This window comes from Macrobrachium rosenbergii, chromosome 12 (assembly GCF_040412425.1).
Source record: "Macrobrachium rosenbergii isolate ZJJX-2024 chromosome 12, ASM4041242v1, whole genome shotgun sequence".
NCBI classification, from domain to species: domain Eukaryota; kingdom Metazoa; phylum Arthropoda; class Malacostraca; order Decapoda; family Palaemonidae; genus Macrobrachium; species Macrobrachium rosenbergii.
Window position 1 is genome coordinate 66,751,835 of NC_089752.1, and position 19,823 is coordinate 66,771,657.

Genomic DNA, 19,823 nt, shown 5'->3' on the forward strand with positions numbered 1-19,823 from the left:
TGTGTGTGTCTATGTAAGCGTATCTAATTGTTCCATACTTATTCCTAAAAACAAATGGTTTAAGATTAAAATTAACTTCAGAGTGAACATTTTCAAAAGACAAAATATAATTCGTTAATTAAGAACGATTAGTTCCCTACTGATCTTTAGAGAGGCAAAGTATTTGCTGTTTCGATAACCTGTGGGGGTTAGAAGGGCAGGTTAACCTTTGGGCAGCGTCACGCACCTGTGGGTCACAACTTATTTCGGGAAACGAGAAGGCGAACGGTGATTTGATGTCAGAAGTTCTTGCGGAAAACGAGCGCCGCTTTGCAAGTTTGTTCCCAGATTTGATAATGTCACCACCAGAAAACGGTACAGATCGCAGTTCTTAATGTCTGTTAGATTTCTTGCAGCGTCTATCACTTTTCTGCTCACTGCATAAAAAAGTACTTTCTCATCGTCAATGAAAGTGAGAGTCTTTCAGGCACCTAAGAAACCCGCGGTTTGGGCACAGACTTTCATCCTTGGATCGGACTTTTGGCAGCTTGCTTTGCAACTTGGTCAAGGACAACGTCTTCGGGAGACATCGAAGGACTTCGGAGTTCAGAAGAATTATCGCTGGCGAAAAGGACGACGACGACGGCGATGGCGACGACGACCTCCCGCTGCTGTTGGCGCCGTCGAAGGTGAGACAGCCACGTGGTGGGCGAGGTCGTTCGTTGCGCTGCGCTGGAGGGCCTCGTCTTAGAAGCTGCTGCTTCTTTGTGGCACTTGTGCCTGGCACGGGTCAAGTTTGCTTATGAACAGTGCCGGGGGTAAAAGCTATTATCACCGACAAGTGCCACCAGCAGATTCAATGGCTGCCACATATGAGACGCTGTCTCTCCCTCTCTCTCTCTCTCTGTCATTAGAATTGTCAAAAGTTAATGAGTAACGAGAAACCATCCTTTCTTTAGCGTTGCTAATAAAACAGACATTAAATAAAGACTTTTCAATAAGGAAACACATTTCAAAACGAAATGACATAGACGAAATAGCTGTATATAGATAACGCGCATTGGCACCCGCATCATAGGATGCCCATCAGTGGCACTGATGCCACTTGCTGATTGGTTGAGGGCGAAAGTTGTGATCCTGCCGCATCCCTCATTGGCTGCCCAACACGTGTGAGATGAAAAAAAAACTCTGCTACGAGAAATCATAAGAAGACAATCCTTCTGCTACAAGTGCAGCCAGCACTTCCTTTCCTTTCCTTTCCTTTCCTTTCCTTTCCTTTCCTTTCCTTTCCTTTGAGTTCATCGTCTCCCTCGTCCTACCCCTTTCAGTTTCCGTGGGTAGGTCTGCATCTGGTCCGACGAAGTAAGACATAAACACAGGCGACCTTTATGTACTTAGCTAAGTTGATATAACTATAATAGTAATTAGTATTAAATCGAGAGATAAATCACAGTAGTTGATGTTGCCAGATATAATAAAAGATTTACAGATTTGTCGAGAGTTTACTGGATCCTCAGTTTCAGAACACACCACTAAGCACATTATGAAAAACTTTCTGTGGCCATGAAAAGAATTTTGCGGGTTTCGATTTTTATCAATAATAATAATAATAATAATAATAATAATAATAATAATAATAATAATAATAATAATAATAATAATAGAACTTTACTTAAATTAAGTCAACAGCATATACAGTTAAAATCCAATTACATGTATGAGAAATACAATAAGAAATGACAAACGTAGTTAAAGCTAAGTTAGTAAGAGTAAAGATAAGAGGACTGAATCGTCGCTTATGACGACAATAAACAGTAGTTTGACCACCATCAGGTCATTTAGCTGCATTTTGTAATTGTGAATTATGGCTTTGAATTCACGGAAAGCCCAGTCGTGTTATTCTCTCATCCATATTGTTTTTGAGAATAGTTATAAATCATAGCTGACATGAGACTGCTAAAGTATGCAGCCAAGTTTCAATAATAGGAGGCCGTTACCCTGTGCTGATCCCTCCCTCCCTCCGGCTCCCCGAACTCTGCAGAAGTGGCCTCTCTCTATCGCCCCTGGCTCAAGGACGCTCTCCCAGCTCAGCTCCCTCTTTTTACACTGTAGTGGGTTTTCTTTTTCAGCGGCCCTTCTGTCCGTAGGCAAATTTTACAGCAGATTACAAAGGTCACTCTCTTTCTTTATATATATATATATATATATATATATATATATATATATATATATATATATATATATATATGCATGTATGTATGTATTTGACGAAAGGGAGGTGTTACTTAGTTTTTTTCATTTACGCAAACGTTTCAAAGCATAGTTCCATCATCAGGAATAAAACAGAAATTATAACAATTAAAATCAATAAAAAAGATTGGTTCAAGTAAAAGGAATTTAGATTATGTAAAATATACAGGTAAAAAACAGAAACTTTTGTTGTAAACGAAGCTAACGCCTGAAAACACGAGCACTGTGACACAGGGAAGCACATTCACGATGGAGATTTTCTTTTCAGGAGATAACAGAGGTGCAGAACACTGGCTGTTCAACCAAGAAACTAGTTGTTTTATGGTGAGTGATTCCAGCATAAGAAGGTACAATTATCGTAGGAAATAGTGATTCCCACAATGGGAATCGGTCCGCACTTTCAGGATCCTCCTAGTGGACCAAGATAAGTCCCAATTAGATTATATCTCGGCCAAGTATATTTACACACAGCCAAGGAACGCAGAACACTAAGAACAGGGTCTGTAAACTTAAAAAGGGGCCAATTTTTCTCAGATTCCTCAAGAACAAGCTTAGGATTTAGAAAATAAAAGCGTTTTTTGAATAATATGAGTTAAAGTAGTTAAAAATATGTCATTAAACGTATAAGATAAAAAGCATAGAAATTAAGTGTTGGTACAGTAGGAACAGGCATTTCAGTTTGAAACGTATTATCTATAAAGTTTTCTGAGGCATCCGTCAAATAAAAGTTGTGGGCGGCCATTTTTTTTTAAATAGAGTCAGATATTTCACCCCACTGTGAAAATAAATCCAATCGAAAGAAAAAAAGGAGATTGTGCAATAAAGTGAAAATGTTGTTAGGTTTAAAACCAGAAGAGGATCAGCTGTAGAAATAAGATTGTTGGCCAGATCTGGTTCCTGACAAATCAAAGAAATGGCAAACAGTCGTCGTTTCCGCGTTCAGTGTTTAGTACAATGAAATAAAGGTTGAGATTATTAGCAAACTAAAACTACTGAGCAGCAACCCTGTTTTAAAAAAGAACAGAAGTGTCATCCACAAAACGTTTGGAGTACAATTATAGGTCGTTGCTGGACAAGGTAGTCTTCCAAGAGACTTTCCTCCAAATGGCACATAAAACCTGCTGTTAAATATGAATTAACACAATTTAGTTAAGCCTTACGTCAGACGGGCAAGTGCTGCACTGTGGCCAGAGTGAGTGCTTTACAACTGTCCAGATAATTCGCGCAAAAGTCTAATTTGCAAGGACTGTCTTTCAGATTCATGGTATTTGTTATCTACGATACATTTCCCACTAAATAACCCTTCGGTTTGCCTGTCAGGCTGGTATATCATTTCTGATTATTCAGAGTCAATAATAATAATAATAATAATAATAATAATAATAATAATAATAATAATATTATTATTATTATTATTATTATTATTATTATTATTTATCAGGCATTTAAACAAAGCGCTCGACCTCCTGCCTGTTCTTGCACTTTACTATGTTGTGATACGCTTCATATGAGGAGTTTCCCGTTTGAACAGTTTATATACCTTACTTAGAATAAAATGTATGCACAAATCATCTTATTCTTCTTCAAACCGTATGCGTGCGAATGATGTTAAGAATTGGAGATAATGGTTTTTACTATATTTGAGGAAGTGTTGCTGAATTATGTATATATATATATATATATATATATATATATATATATATATATATATATATATATATTGTATGTATGTATGTATATATATATATATATATTGTATGTATGTATGTATGTATATATATATATATATATATATATATATATATATATATATATATATATATATATATATATATTCGAGAAAAATGTGGCATGAACAGTAATGCTGTATGCCACCTCCATTACGGTAAAAATCCTAACGTAAGCAGCTATATGTCCTGTTGCTCGAGAGGTGAGAAATTTCGTCCTCGAGAAGAATGTTCTACGCCACGCGGCAGGATAGCCAGTCTACGCCGTGTTAGGAGTTTTCATTACTCGAGAAATACTGTATGGTACACGCAGACCAGCCAGTTATCGCTTTTATTATTGTCTCGTGAGGGCTGAACTGCCCTTGAATACTCCGAAAATAAACACCTTTATCGACATTACTGATTACAGATCGATACTACTATTTACCGCCACTATGAGTCTAGACTAGATAGTGTAGATTCCGTGGGAGTGTGCGATGTGGCCAGGTGTCCAAGGATAGTGTTCAGAGAAAAAAACAATAAGGGAAATGTGCCTGTGTCGGTGGCTTCTGTGGTGATAGTAGAGCTATTTCGGATGATGTTGCGTGTTTAGATGATCATAGTGATGATGATGATGATGAGGAGCCTTTTCTGGTCATAGTTCTTGGTGATAGTGTTGTTATCAAGCAAGGCAGTGTCGTAATAGATGAGGAGAGCAGTGATATTTAAGGAAGGAAGTGCAAATGTCAAAGGAAGACTAGTAGTGTGAAAAGACGAAAAGAAATCGATATTACGATCAGAGTGACAGGCACACCTCAGATGACAAGTGGTTACATCCTTATAGTAAGCAGGCCATACGTGTGGGCAAGTGTGCCTCCCAAAGATATAGAGGAGAGAGATTGGACAGTCACGTGAATGTCGCGTGCAAGTAGGACGCCAATGCTAGGCTGTGTTGATTCCAAGAAATGGCAGCGGCAGCGATTGCCTAGGCCAGCAGCAACAGAGCCATCTCCGGCACCCAGTGCTGGGTCATCAACTGTTTTACATACTGAAACAAGATCTCAAAAGAACAGGGATCACATTTCACAAGTAATTGACATATTTTCATTCAAGAGAATCTTTATAACTATTTTGAAACAACATAAAACAAGTAAACATGATAGATCACAGTCAACTTGCAGGCAACTACACGCCTGCTTTTTGAGTTAATAAAATAATGAATGTTGTAATAAGCTTTTTATTAAAGCCTATTTGACATGGAATTCATATAGCCTAATAAATTAGCATGTAGGGTTACCGTCAGTCTGTCAGACTTAACCAAGGTTATATATAACCTTGGTTAAGTCTGACAGTTTTCCCTGCTACTAGTACTACAACGTACATAGCCTAGTATCATGTGGCCTAGCCCTAGGCCTGCTGCAGTTTTGTAATGTTACAAATGTTATGATGTTATATACCATGTTATCAATAAGTGTTATAATGGGTATTATTTTACAATAGTTCCAACTCATTCTATAATAATTATAGTATTATAGATGCATTTTGCATAAAAAGTAATTAAACTGTGTCTCTGAACACTTTTTGGGGAAATTCACCATATCCGAGATATGAATGTTTATATAATCCCCATCCTCGAAAAATTTCTAAGTGTTTTGTTTACTTTAACACGGACACAGTTTGTACTCTGATGCAAGTTTGTTTTTGTTTAGAACTGCATTGTGGTTCTGATGCGAATTTTTTCCCCCTTAAAATTGCATTGTGGGTAGTTACGTGTTGTCTGGGAGTCACGTGACCTAGTGAAAATCTTACTGGTGTCAGACATTTTCCCTTGCCATTTGGTTCAAGTCTGTCATAGAGTGAGGTCATGTCCAGTCTGTGTTCGTCTTGTGACTTTGATTATTTTCGCTTAATTCACGATTTCTTTGAAAATGAAACACGATGCATTGATTCTTAAAGACAACATGGAGTGTTACCTGCAGCAGCACAGTTCAGTTTTACACCAATTTTTACTTGAAGCTGCTAAATTATATCCACCTTTAAGTGACACTCAGCCACCATCACCACCTAGGGAATCATTTTCTGATGATGACGACGACGACGATGACACTGTAGATGAGCCACAACCATCTTGTTCTGTATATAACCCATCAAAACGTTTGTGTCCATCCAATTAAGGTAAATTTATAATTGTTTTTAAAATATTGTAACATGATTTACCTTCTGTAACCCCTGTGGGCTAGCTTCTTGAGCAGAGCACAACATTACCTCTTGCCAGTATATACGAGCCTGCCATGAATCATTATAAATGCGGATAAGGCGCGAAGCGCTGTTCTGCCACCCCCTTGCGGTTAAGGGATGTTAGGCTACATTACACTAGCCTACGTTGCCTGACTATGGCTTGCTAGGTATGCTATGATTTACCTCATTTTATTCATTAATTCAAATGCTGTTTTGTGTCGATGGTGATTTACCCCACCCAAAACCCATTTCAAAGGGTCCCCAACCATGTTGGATGTAGTAGGGGTGTATAGGCTAGTAACTCAAAAACAACTCATTTCCCCGATGTATTACTATCATAACTATTCAGAACACATTAAAACTCACATAAAAATACATAATTACTTTAGAAAAATGGAGTTGGAACTGTTGTAAAAATTTACCTTTATAATGTTATTTACCATGTTATCAATAAATTCTCAAACCTCCTGGTATGCACAGGACTCAGCTGTCAGAAAATGCCTGTCCCACTCAATTTGATCTGCTAGAACACTTAAAGTTAGTATTCTTCAATTTTACCATTATCATTTTTAACCTAAAGGATACTTCAAAATCATACTACATTATAGCTTTAAAAGTAAACTTTACCAACTAGCTAGTCTACTAGGGTTGATCATCAAATACCCAAGGGTAGCCTTCCATAGCCTAACCTTAGCCTAGCAAGGGTAGCCTAACTTGGCAACCTTCAGGAATGCTGATTTGTCTATCTGTCCCTCTCCACTCAAGTCTTGGCTAGCTATGAAAGTCTAAGTTATTTTTACAAGCTAGTCTAACTTAGACTGTACAATGTAAATAAGTATGTTGAATTATAGGTCAGTATGGCTGTGACATGTTACATAACTTTGTACCTCCTAGTAATAATTGCACTTGAAGCTGTACAAATAAATTATGTCATGGTTCGATTGCTTTTTTCTGCTTCTGTACAGTACGTACAGTGTACTGTCCCCTAAATCACAACTGTATGAATATGAATTGATGCAGATTGTAATTACATGTATTCTGTAATTAAATAAATGGTTTCTCTTATAAGATCTGTGAGTAGCCTCGTAGGTTCAAATATGCCTTAAAAATGTCTGCAGGTCAGTGTAGGAAACCTGTTGTTAATAATATGTGACATGTTAAATTCAGGGCTGATTTTTGTGAATTTTGTGTTTAAGATTTCCTGACAAGAACAAAGATCAAGGCCGCTACCTTACTTGCGTTAGAAACTGCAGAAGGGATAAAGAGCCAAACGATGGATCACACATATGCAGCAGCAAGCATTTTCTGCCAAAGTACATTTTCAAACCTTCTGGTATGCAAGCGCTTACGTTTCTGCAACAGACTTTGAGGCTCAGAATATATTAAGAGGCAAAAATATGGCTGCCAAAGTAGATTTAGTCTTATAAGAAGTAACCAGAAGGGGCAAGCCGGCATAGGCTATACACTAGTACTGGCAACGGCCAGATTTATACAGCCCTGCATACTACAATATTAATTGTATCCCTATTAATTGTATCAGTTGCAGTAAATTTTAAAATCCTATAAAACGATTATATAGACTATTGAATATTGGCTGTTAGGTATCAGGCTAATAAAACCAGGCTATTAATAATATGATTATGCCTATGGATGAAGCTTACATGGGGTGACAGCACTGGAAATGACAATCATTTCATCAACTGTTTTCAAATTTTACTGCCCGTCAGTTTGACCCCTGAATAAAGAACGATAATAATTAGTTCTGCCTCTAGAGAGTAAAACTGTAAATTTATGGTGGAAAGAAAGGCACATAACATCAGCAAGTTGGTCAGCTTTATTGCTCAAGTGTATAAAAACTACGGCAGACAGAATTAATATTTTTATTTCTACATGTAGTACACGTTGTCCTTGGTAAATGCTGCAAAGATCATTTACCAATATTTAAAGACTACTGGGAAAATTGGCTGTCAATGCAGCATTATTATAATGTTCTAACGTCGCCATATCTGCAAAACTTTATGGTTTAGCTGTAGAAAACAATAGACCAGCACAATTAAGTATTTTTATTTCTGCGTACAGTACATAGTGTGTTTAGTAAATGGTGCATAAGTCATATGACTGCCTTGCAGGACAGCCGAGAAAACACGGTCTCAAGAGTGCAGTGTTTCCCATTAGATTGCATGAGTTGCGTCATTGTTTACATAAGAATCAACACGGCAATGGCGCCAAGTAGTGCACGTCACAAACTGGTTGGATAGCTATCAAACGCTGCCCAATCTCTCACTCTATATCTATAGTACCACCCTCATCCAATAGTTCTGAAGGTAGTGCCAGTGCCAGTGCCACCACCAGCAGTGGTTTCCAAATTGTGGAACTTTCTATTGATGAGAGTGAACACCCGCGAAAGTGGGGAAAAGGGAGACGAAAGGAAAAGTAGACCAGTAACATGTAATGCTAGTGTTGATCAAAAGCAAAAAAAAAAAAAAAAAAAAAAAAAGAAAAGAAGAAGAAAATTGGCACGTCCTACCGAAGCTCTGTTAAGAAGACACATAATAAGAAAACTGTTCAGCCAAGAAGGTCGGTGCCCCCAGCAACTGCGTTGATTAAGAGACGTTTTCCAAAGTGGGGCATCAGACGATGAATGTGATCTTCAGGCAGAGAAATGATCACCGGGAACTTGTCAAGAGGAATCGATCTAATGCCGAAGAAAGCAAGTGGACATTGGGCCGCTTTGTTGCCTCCAAGGGCAAGGAAATAACAATCTGCAAGACTGCCTTCCTCTCCGTTCGTTCAATAGTCTCTGCGAGGACCCACGTTGCTGTGGAAAAGTTGTTCCAGCCATTACACTCGCGAACAAATCCCGAACCGGCGGTATTTTCAGTTACCATTATAATATCGGTTTTCGTCTTGTGAAGAAGGATGCCTCTAAGCTCTTATTGATGGGAGGCGGGCTAGAAGCAATGCATCTCACTTCAACAAGAGGAAAAAGCATAGGATAAAAAACTATCCGTGACTTCCATGGCCACGAAGGATGCCAAACTCTGTGGTAACGACTGGGCTTTTGTGTCGCCATGGTCTGACCGAGAGCAGACCGTGCATGCCATGTCCTGTGTTCTTTCTGTTAGCTCGGCGTACCGCAAGCGCCAATTGTGGTGTTGCCTTTTCACATCGCCGGCCTTCCCCTAACTCTCTGTGGTGTCCCCTGCTTGGCTATGAATGAATGGAGCTCACTACACTACCTGAGACATTATAAACAAGACAAGAACTTCTCAAACTTTGGTAAGTAAAAAAAAAATTTTGCCATTATCTATCATTTTTCCAGCATTTTCATCCATTAACGATTATTTTCTTGAATTAATCATTATTATCTTCATCATTAATAATTTTTATGATTATTATTGACCTACTTATGTTTATTGACCTTTGTTAACTGTGTATCGATATTTGTTTTTAGATTTTTGTTTTTGCATTGATTGCCATTAACTTCGTCATTAACCATTACTCACAGGTTTGTTAGGATTATGTGTAACATACTTCATGTTTATTTATATCTACGAGACATGGGCGACGATAGTATTGTCTTTGAAAGTGTTGGAATTTCTTTTGTGCATGACCACATTATCTTCATTATTAATCCTTATCTGCAGTTTTGCTAAGATTATTATCAACATATTCCATGACACGTTTATTAACGTTTATTGGTGTTCATTAGCATTGTGTGACGACAATACGAATGAACATTTTTGGACTTTTTTTCTTGCCCACGAACTTGAGTTGGGGGGCTGGGAGCGGAATATTTTTATTACTCCAGTACATCGTTGTAAAACAACTTAAGCTGACAATCTAAACGAACAAAATAAAACTTGGAAAGACATATTTTAGGGCATAAGTGGCGATTAAAAAGAAATTACCCTCACATTTTTGGAAAAATCTCATAACTAATAAACGTTTTCAAACATTGTTACACAGGCATAATTTACATAGATTTAGCTTCATTTTAAAAAATGTAAGGTCATAGCATCATAAATGACAATAATATTGATTGCGATTTGAGTCATCGATTTTCAAATGCCATTTGCTCAAATAAATAAATAAATAAATAAATAAAATATATATATATATATATATATATATATATATATATATATATATATATATATATTTGCTCAAATATGTATATATATGTATATATATACATTGTGTTTTTGCATACAAACGAACTCATTCTATTTATGTATATATATATATATATATATATATATATATATATATATATATATATATATATATATAGAATGAGTTCGTTTGCATCTACAAAAACACAATGTATATATATATATATATATATATATATATATATATATATATATATATATATATATATATATATATATATATATATATATACACACACACACACACACACACACACACACACACACACACACGAGGCGTGACAATAAAGAAACGAGACATCTCAAAATAGTTTTATTTCAAAATCTACAGAGAAATTACGCATTGTCCCCTTCAAAGTAATCCCCCCGAGTTAATGTATGTCTGCATTCGCGTCTGCCACCCACAGAAGCACTCAGCAAAGTCCTCCTCCTTGAGGCCCCTTAGCTCCCTCATCACAGTGGCCTTGATCCCTTTTACATGGGCGAAATGGGCTCCTTTGAGCACAGTCTTCAGTTTGGAGAAGAGCCAGAAGTCGCACGGTGAGAGATCTGGGGAATAAGGTGGGTGGTAGAGAACTGCGATCTGTTTGTTGGCCAAGAACTGCCTCACTGAGCGCAGTGTGTGTGCAGGCGCATTGTTGTGGTAAAGCAGCCATGAATTGTCTCTCCACAGAGCCGCCTGCTGCGCCACACCCGGTCATAGAGGCAATTGAGGACCTGCTGGTAGAAGTGCTGGTTGACTGTCTGACCCTGAGGGAAGAACTTATGATGGACTACTCCCTTCTGGTCGAAGAATGCGATCAACATGACCTTGTTCTTTGATTTGGACATGCGAGCCTTCTTGGGTCTGGGCAAAGTTGGGGTCTTCCACTGCAGGCTCTGTCTCTTGGTTTCTGGGTCATACTGGAAGACCCAAGTCTCGTCTCCTGAGATGACCCGGCGAAGAAACTCTGGATCGTTCCCAATTGACTCCAGCAAGTCTTGACAAACATTGACCTGGTGCTCCTTCTGGTCGTCTGACAAAAGCTTGGGCACCATCTTGACGTACACGTTCTTCACTCCCAGCTCCTGCATCAAGATGGTCCTCACTGACTCCTTGTTCAGGATGAGCTCCTCTGCTATCATCCACACTGTCAATCTGTGATCACTCTGCACCAGCTGTTGCACTTAGTCAATGTTCTCAGCTGTCTTCGTTGAGGAAGGCTGTCCTGACATGGGGTCATCTTCCACCTCCTCGTGGCCACTCTTGAAGCGTTTGTGTCACTTGAAGACTTGCGGCCATGACATCACATGTTCTCCATAAGCCTCTTGGAGAAGTTTGAGAAACTCGGTTGGGCCCTTCCCCAACTTAACCAGGAATTTCAGGTTGATTCTCTGCTCCATGTTTGCGCCACCTCCAGTTGCGTGACAAGGCATAAGAGCAGTGTGATACACATCAGCCTGAAACAGAAGCACAGAGTGAGCGAGGTGAACAATATTATAGCAAAATGGTGGTGAGATGTTCTGCAACACAGTGACATAAGTAGTTAGCCAATTGGCGTTGAGGCATAAGTGTGGCTTCCACAGTCTCGTTTCTTTATTATCACAATATAAACTAGTACCAGTGTCTGCTGGCAGGAAAATACGATGTGGGGCTAACACCTCATCCCTTAATATTTGCTGAGAAGCAGAGAAACTGGAAGAATAAAGTGTTCTGGGGCCACCCCTTCCATAGAGGAAAGAGGTGTCTGTTTTTTTTTGCATGTATGTATGTATATATATATATATATATATATATATATATATATATATATATATATATATATATATATATATATATATATATATATATATATTGTTAAGTATTTATAGTCCTCCTTCCCTTGCAGCCACGAAGCTTTTAATTTTAAAATCAAAAGTCCTTTGTTTTGAGCCTAGTTTGAGCCAAGCAGCCATCTTGTGAGAGACCTTTGTCCCTGCATCGCAGAAAGCGTTGGAGAAGATTTCTCCCTCTTTACCCTCCGTTTAGGGTAGACAATAACAGGAAATAGATGTTAGGGCATAAACCACTCGGGGGGGCGGGGGGGGGAGCTAGCACCTTAAACCTTAGGCTCATTATCCTTAAGACCCCTATTCCTTTGATCTTTTTACTGGCAAGGAATTCGCTTTCAGGTGGGGCCTATCATTCAGATGCCCGATGCCACCACTCCAGAAAGCAATCAAGCAGACTTTGTTCAGCCACTGGTCCGGCCACATCTCCTGTCTCAGGTGGCAGCTCAAACTTCATGATCATAAGCCCGAGACGTGGTATTTTGGAGCTCAAATATTTGTCTGAAATAGGTAAGCCAAAAGTGAATTTGACGCCAGTCACCTCGTGTTTCTCTTCAATTACTTCCTTCCATTTCTCTCATTTATTTTCAAGCTTAAACCCTTCCTCGCCAAAGCTTCCCCCTTTGTGTGATGGCGAGCACGTGTTATTTGTTTCAAAAGCCCAATCCACGCATATACCAAGACTGTGATTAAGTGATTGTACCAAACGCCCATTTCTACAGTAAATTCTCCAGTACCAAACGCCCATTTCTACAGCATATTCTATAGTACCAAGTACCCATTTCTACAGCACATTCTATTTTTCATACTCATAATCTGGGCTACGTAATGTTTAGAATTTAAGAACGTGCATTTTGTGTAATATCATTTTGTGGGAGATTTCTTTTGTACCCATGTGTTTGTCCTAACTCCGGAATTCTGTTCCAGGAGACTGCATAACCCTGCCCAGTTCGCAAATCTATGCCAAGATATCCCTTACTGACTGCCATCCAAAGTTCCCACATATTCCTAGTTCCTCGCTGGGTGAGCGGGTTCCGTTCTCAGCTACCACTCTGTTGGTCGCGAGTTCGAATCTCCGACCGGCCAGTGAAGAACAAGAGGAATTTGTTTCTGGTGATAGAAATTCATTTCTCGCTATAGTGTGGTTCGGGTTCCACAATAAGCTGTAGGTCCCGTTGCTAGGTAACCAATTGGTTCTTAGCCACGTAAAAAATAAATCTAATCCTTCGGGCCAGCCCTAGGAGAGCTGTTAATCAGCTCAGTGGTCTGGTTAAACTAAGATATACTTTTTTTTTTTCCCACATATTCCTGGTCGCAGCCTGATCACAAGAATCCGTTGCCAGCACAGAAATGAGCTTGCAGAAACTAATTGCCATTATCCTGGGATTTACCCCTTTCATTTTATTGTTTGTCTGTAAATTGCTGTATTTTGGGCATATCATATTTACTTTAATGTGAATAATTGCATCTGTGGCCCATCATATTTGCCTTGCTTGTCTGTAAATTACTGCATTTATGGCCTACCATGTTAGACTTACTTGTCTGTAAATTGCTGCATTTTGGTCTACCATATTTGCCCCGTTTTCTGTAAATAAATTCCTTAAATGTAAAGAGAGTTCTAATTTCCAAATTGGCGACCTCTGTTCCTTGGGTTAATCAATGAAAACCTCAAGGTAAGTTACATTAGCATTCCTTTTGTTCATAATTGGAGACCCCCCTTGGCCAATAAGGCAGTCCATACTATAAAGTGTTCACTATTTACTATCCCAAGGACCCCGCTTATGACTATATATATATATATATATATATATATATATATATATATATATATATATATATATATATATATATATATATATATATATATATATATATATATATATATATATATATATATATATATATATATATATATATAATATTTATGGGCCTTCTTATATTCATATATATATATATATATATATATATATATATATATATATATATATATATATATAATATTTATAGGCCTTCTTATATTCATATATATATATATATATATATATATGAATATAAGAAGGCCCATAAAACACTATTTAAACGTTGAAACCATATATTTCGGGCACTTGCTTCTGTGCCCCTGTTCACTGGTAGAATATGGACAGAGAAATGTTACAAGGGTATATATACAAAACATAAAGGTGTGGCCTTAAGGCTCCGATGGTATGACGGTGACCGTTTCTTAAGGAGGAGGAGAAAGACCAATTCCCTAGTGGTTTTTGGCCTCATTAGCTCCGGTTTGGCGATGGATCTGGAGGTCGCGTTTCTTGGGTCATCTTCTTCAGGAGGGGTCTGAGGATTAAGGCGTCGATGTCGTCCGATTTCCAATGTCCTCCTGACAGGTTTATATTGTTGGTTTGATTGATGATAGCAGATTCCAGCATCTTTCTTTTGTACGGACAGCTACTTTTGAAAACCAACTCCGCCCCACTCCAGTTTATGACATGTCCTGTATTTCTGATATGTAGGAAAATCCCCGAACTCTCCGAAGCGTAACGTACTGATCTTTTGTGCTCTGTTATTCTTTGCGAGAGCGATCTACCTGTCTCACCTATGTAAATGTCATTACAATTGCTACACGGTATCTTGTAAACTCCGGCTTCTTCCCCCTTTGTTATTTAATTATACGTCAATGAGCGAACTCCCGATGGATTTGGGATAATGGAAAATGAAGGGATTGTTAGACCTGAGTTGTTCGGTGGCTTTTTGGATGTTTTCGTCGTATGGAAGCTTTATTTTGTTGTTGAAATCTATTTGTCTGTTGTGAGTGGGACCTCTATAGTATATTTTATTCGCTTTGTTAATAGCCCTCTCGATAATGTGTGGTGGATAGAGCAGTTGCGTTAGGTGTTGGCGGATCATGTTGAATTCTTTATCTAGGTACTCATTTGAACATATCCTAAGTCCTCTGAGGAATAAGTTGCACCCTACCATGATTTTTACGGAGACGTCGTGATAGCTTAAGAAATGAATGTAGGAAACAGCGAAGGTGGGTTTTCTATATACTGTAAATGCATATCTGTTCTGTTTTCTTATGATGATACATCTAGGAACGGCAGTTTTCCGTCCTTATCCCATTCCGTTTTAAATTTTATGGTTGGAACTAGCGAATTTAGCCTATTAAAAAATTCATTAAAGTCCCCCCAGCTATTGTCCCAGGAAGTAAAGATATCATCTACGTATCTAAGCCAGATCATATTGCGGGGTTTGATAGACGACAAAAGTTCTGTTTCGAAATATTCCATGTACAAGTTTGCTAGAAGGGGTGATAGGGGACTTCCCATGCTACAGCCAAATTTTTGTTTGTAAAAATTACCATTGAAAGAAAACACGTTGTTAGTTACACAGAGGTTGATAAGTTTTAAAGTTTTATCTATCCCAAGAGGAAAATGGTCTTCATATGGTTGGAACTTCCTCTCTAAGAAAGACAACACATCGGCAATCGGGACTTTAGTAAATATATGAAGACCATTTTCCTCTTGGGATAGATAAAACTTTAAAACTTATCAACCTCTGTGTAACAAACAATGTGTTTTCTTTCAATGGTAATTTTTACAAAAAAAAATTTGGCTGTAGCATGGGAAGTCCCCTATCACCCCTTCTAGCAAACTTGTACATGGAATATTTCGAAACAGAACTTTTGTCGTCTATCAAACCCTGTAATATGATCTGGCTTAGATACGTAGATGATATCTTTACTTTCTGGGACAATAGCTTGGAGACTTTAATGAATTTTTTAATAGGCTAAATTCGCTAGTTCCGACCATAAAATTTAAAACGGAATGGGAAAAGGACGGAAAACTGCTGTTCCTAGATGTACTGATCATAAGAAAACAGAACAGATATGCATTTACAGTATATAGAAAACCCACCTTTGCTGTTTCCTACATTCATTTCTTAAGCTACCACGACGTCTCCGTAAAAATCATGGTAGGGTGCAACTTATTCCTCAGAGGACTTAGGATATGTTCAAATGAGTACCTAGATAAAGAATTCAACACGATCCGCCAACACCTAACGCAACTGCTCTATCCACCACACATTATCGAGAGGGGCTATTAACAAAGCGAATAAAATATACTATAGAGGTCCCACTCACAACAGACAAATAGATTTCAACAACAAAATAAAGCTTCCATACGACGAAAAAAACATCCAAAAGTCACCGGAACAACTCAGGTCTAACAATCCCTTCATTTTCCATTATCCCAAATCCATCGGGAGTTCGCTCATTAACGTATACTTAAATAACAAAGGGAAGAAGCCGGAGTTTACAAGATACCGTGTAGCAATTGTAATGACATTTACATAGGCGAGACAGGTAGATCGCTCTGCAAAGAATAACAGAGCACAAAAGATCAGCACGTTACGTTTGGAGAGGGGGATTTTCTACATATCAGAAATACAGGACATGTCATAAACTGGAGTGGGCGGTTTTTCAAAAGTAGCTGTCCGTATAAAAGAAAGATGCTGGAATCTGCTATCATCAATCAAACCAACAATATGAACCTGTCAGGAGGACATTGGAAATCGGACGACATCGACGTAATCCTCAGACCCCTCCTGAAGAAGATGACCCAAGAAACGCGACCTCCAGATCCATCGCCAAACCGGAGCTAATGAGGCCAAAAACCACTAGGGAATTGGTCTTTCTCCTCCTTCTTAGGAAACGGTCACCGTCATACCATCTGAGCCTTAAGGCCACACCTTTATGTTTTGTATGTATACCCTTGTAACATTTTTCTGTTCATATTCTACCAGTGAACAGGGGCACAGAAGCAAGTGCCCGAAATATATGGTTTCAACGTTTAAATAGTGTTTTATGGGCCTTATTATATTCATATTACACTGTAGTATTACAGGAAAAGACATTCATATATGTATATATATATATATATATATATATATATATATATATATATATACATAGGTTTATATATGTATATAGTATATACATATACACATATATATTATATATAGGTATATATGTATATATATATATATTATATATAAATATGTGTATATATATGTATATATATATTACATATATAAAATATATATATAGTTTATATAATATATATATTATATATATAATATATATGTATATTATATATATATATATATATATATATATATATATATATATATATATATATATATATATATATATATATATATATATTAGATATTTAATATATATGTATATACTGTATATTATATATATATATATATATATATATATATATATATATATAAAATATATATTATGTAATATATATATATAAATATATATATGTATATATATATAATATATATTATATAATATATATATACATATATATATATATATATTTATATATATATATATATATATATATATATATATATGTATATATATATATATATATATATATATATATATATATACTGTATATAAATATACATATATATATATATATATATATATATATATATATATATAAATATACATATATATATATATATATATATATATATATATATACATTAGATATAGAATATTTATGTATATATATTATATATTATATATAGTATGTATTATATATATATATAATATATATATATATATATATATATATATATATATATATATAAATTATATATATATATATATGTATATGTATATAGATTATATATATAGATATAATTTTTATATAGATATGTATACACAGATATAGATATAGATATATATATATATATATATATATATATATATATATATAGATATTGATATATATTTATATATATATAATATACCAATATATTATATTATATATATATATTTTTTTTTTTTTCTTTTTTTAACGTGCTTTATATATACTGTATATATATATATATAGTTATATATTGTATATATATTACATATATAATTATCTATATATATTATACATAATATATACATATATATATATATATATATATATATATATATATGTCAATATATATATATCTATATATCTATGTATGTATATGTCTCTATATATATCTATCTATATAGGTGCATATATCTATATACATATATATGTATATCTATATCTATATATATCTATCTGTATATATATATCTATATCTATATATATCTCTATATATCTATATATATATCTATATATGTATCTATATATATATATATATATATATATATCTATATGTATATCATCTAGATATCTATATGTATATATAGGTATATATATATCTATCTATATATACATATATATATACACACATATATATATGTAAATATATATTGGCTGTGGATGTATTGAGTGTCTGGTCACGGCAGAGAAGAATTGCTGAGGAAAAAAAAATAAATAGAATTTTGTGTCATGGATGTCTTGAATGGGGTGGAGGGAAGGTAAATAAATGTAGGTGGTAGTGAGGTTATGGTTTCCAGCCAGCGGGAGGGAAGAGGTTATTTATAAAAGATGAAAAAGTCCAGGATTTCAAACGTGCAGGTAATTTCAAGTAATTAGGACTGACTTTAAGCTAGGAGGGTGATTGTGCCGTTGAGGTTTTGAGTAGGATAAAAACAACTTGGGGGTTAAGTGTAGGGAAGTGACAAAGGTAGTGTGTGATAAACAAAGGCCAAAGAGACTAAAAATAAAAATCTACTGTAACGTAATTGGAGAAGAATGTTTTAGCAGAGGCGCTTCATTCACCACTTTCTGCCAGACTCCCTACTCTTAGCTCACTTAATACCATTAATCCAAAACAAGCTAAACGATGCAGCTGACCCTGGCAATTATTACCGGATTGCAATCACTACAGTTGCAAGAAAGATACTTTAGTCGATTCTTCTTGTGAGACTTCTCCCCTTTATACACACTGCTGACAAACCAGTTCAGATTTAAAGCAATCCACTCTACCGACACCTGCATCTGTATCCTGAAAGAATTGTTGAACTATGACCCATCATCAGCCTGTCAAGTATTCCTATGTTTTGTAGATGTGAGAAAAGCATTTAACAGAGAGCAAACTACCTGAAGCTCTTCCTGAAGCTGAGCAAAAGAGGCGCACCCTTGTATTTAATTGGCATTCTTTGTAGCTGGTTCTCCTCACAGCAAATGGGGTAACGTATTGTCGTACAACATAGGCTCCGTAAATGGGCTCCGGCAAGGGGGCATTCTCACTCCGTATCTATTTAATATGTACGCAGGTGCCCTGAATGTCAAATTGAACTCACTTCCAATCGGATGCACTGTCAACGAGACAACAATAAACCACCTCTGTCACGCCGACGATATGGTTCTGATTTCCCCATCAGTACAAGGGGTCAGCGACAATCGATACTTGCCTTAGATATACAGAGGAATTTAACATTTTATACAACGAAACCAAGGCCCGGTGCATGTCGCTGCTCCCGAAATCGCTTAAGCATGTTGAAGCACCATAGATTTCCTCGGAAATCATCGTCTGGAATTCGTGCATGAATTCCTGTATCTGGGCCACCTCTTCTCGCACGACCTAAAAGATACGATCGACATACAGTAGAACAGAGGCGACGTAAACTATGCGCGACCGGCAACATAATTGCAAGGAAGTTTGTCTTTTGTCGCCGAGACACGAAACTGCAGCTTTTCCGTTCGTACTG

General features: G+C 36.5%; 1 protein-coding gene across 3 annotated transcripts in view; it reads right to left on the reverse strand.

Moving 5' to 3' along the window:
- Positions 1 to 19,823, reverse strand: part of LOC136843713 (uncharacterized) — a 383,396-nt gene that overhangs the window by 28,334 nt on the left and 335,239 nt on the right. The gene's annotated exons all lie outside the window — the stretch shown is intronic.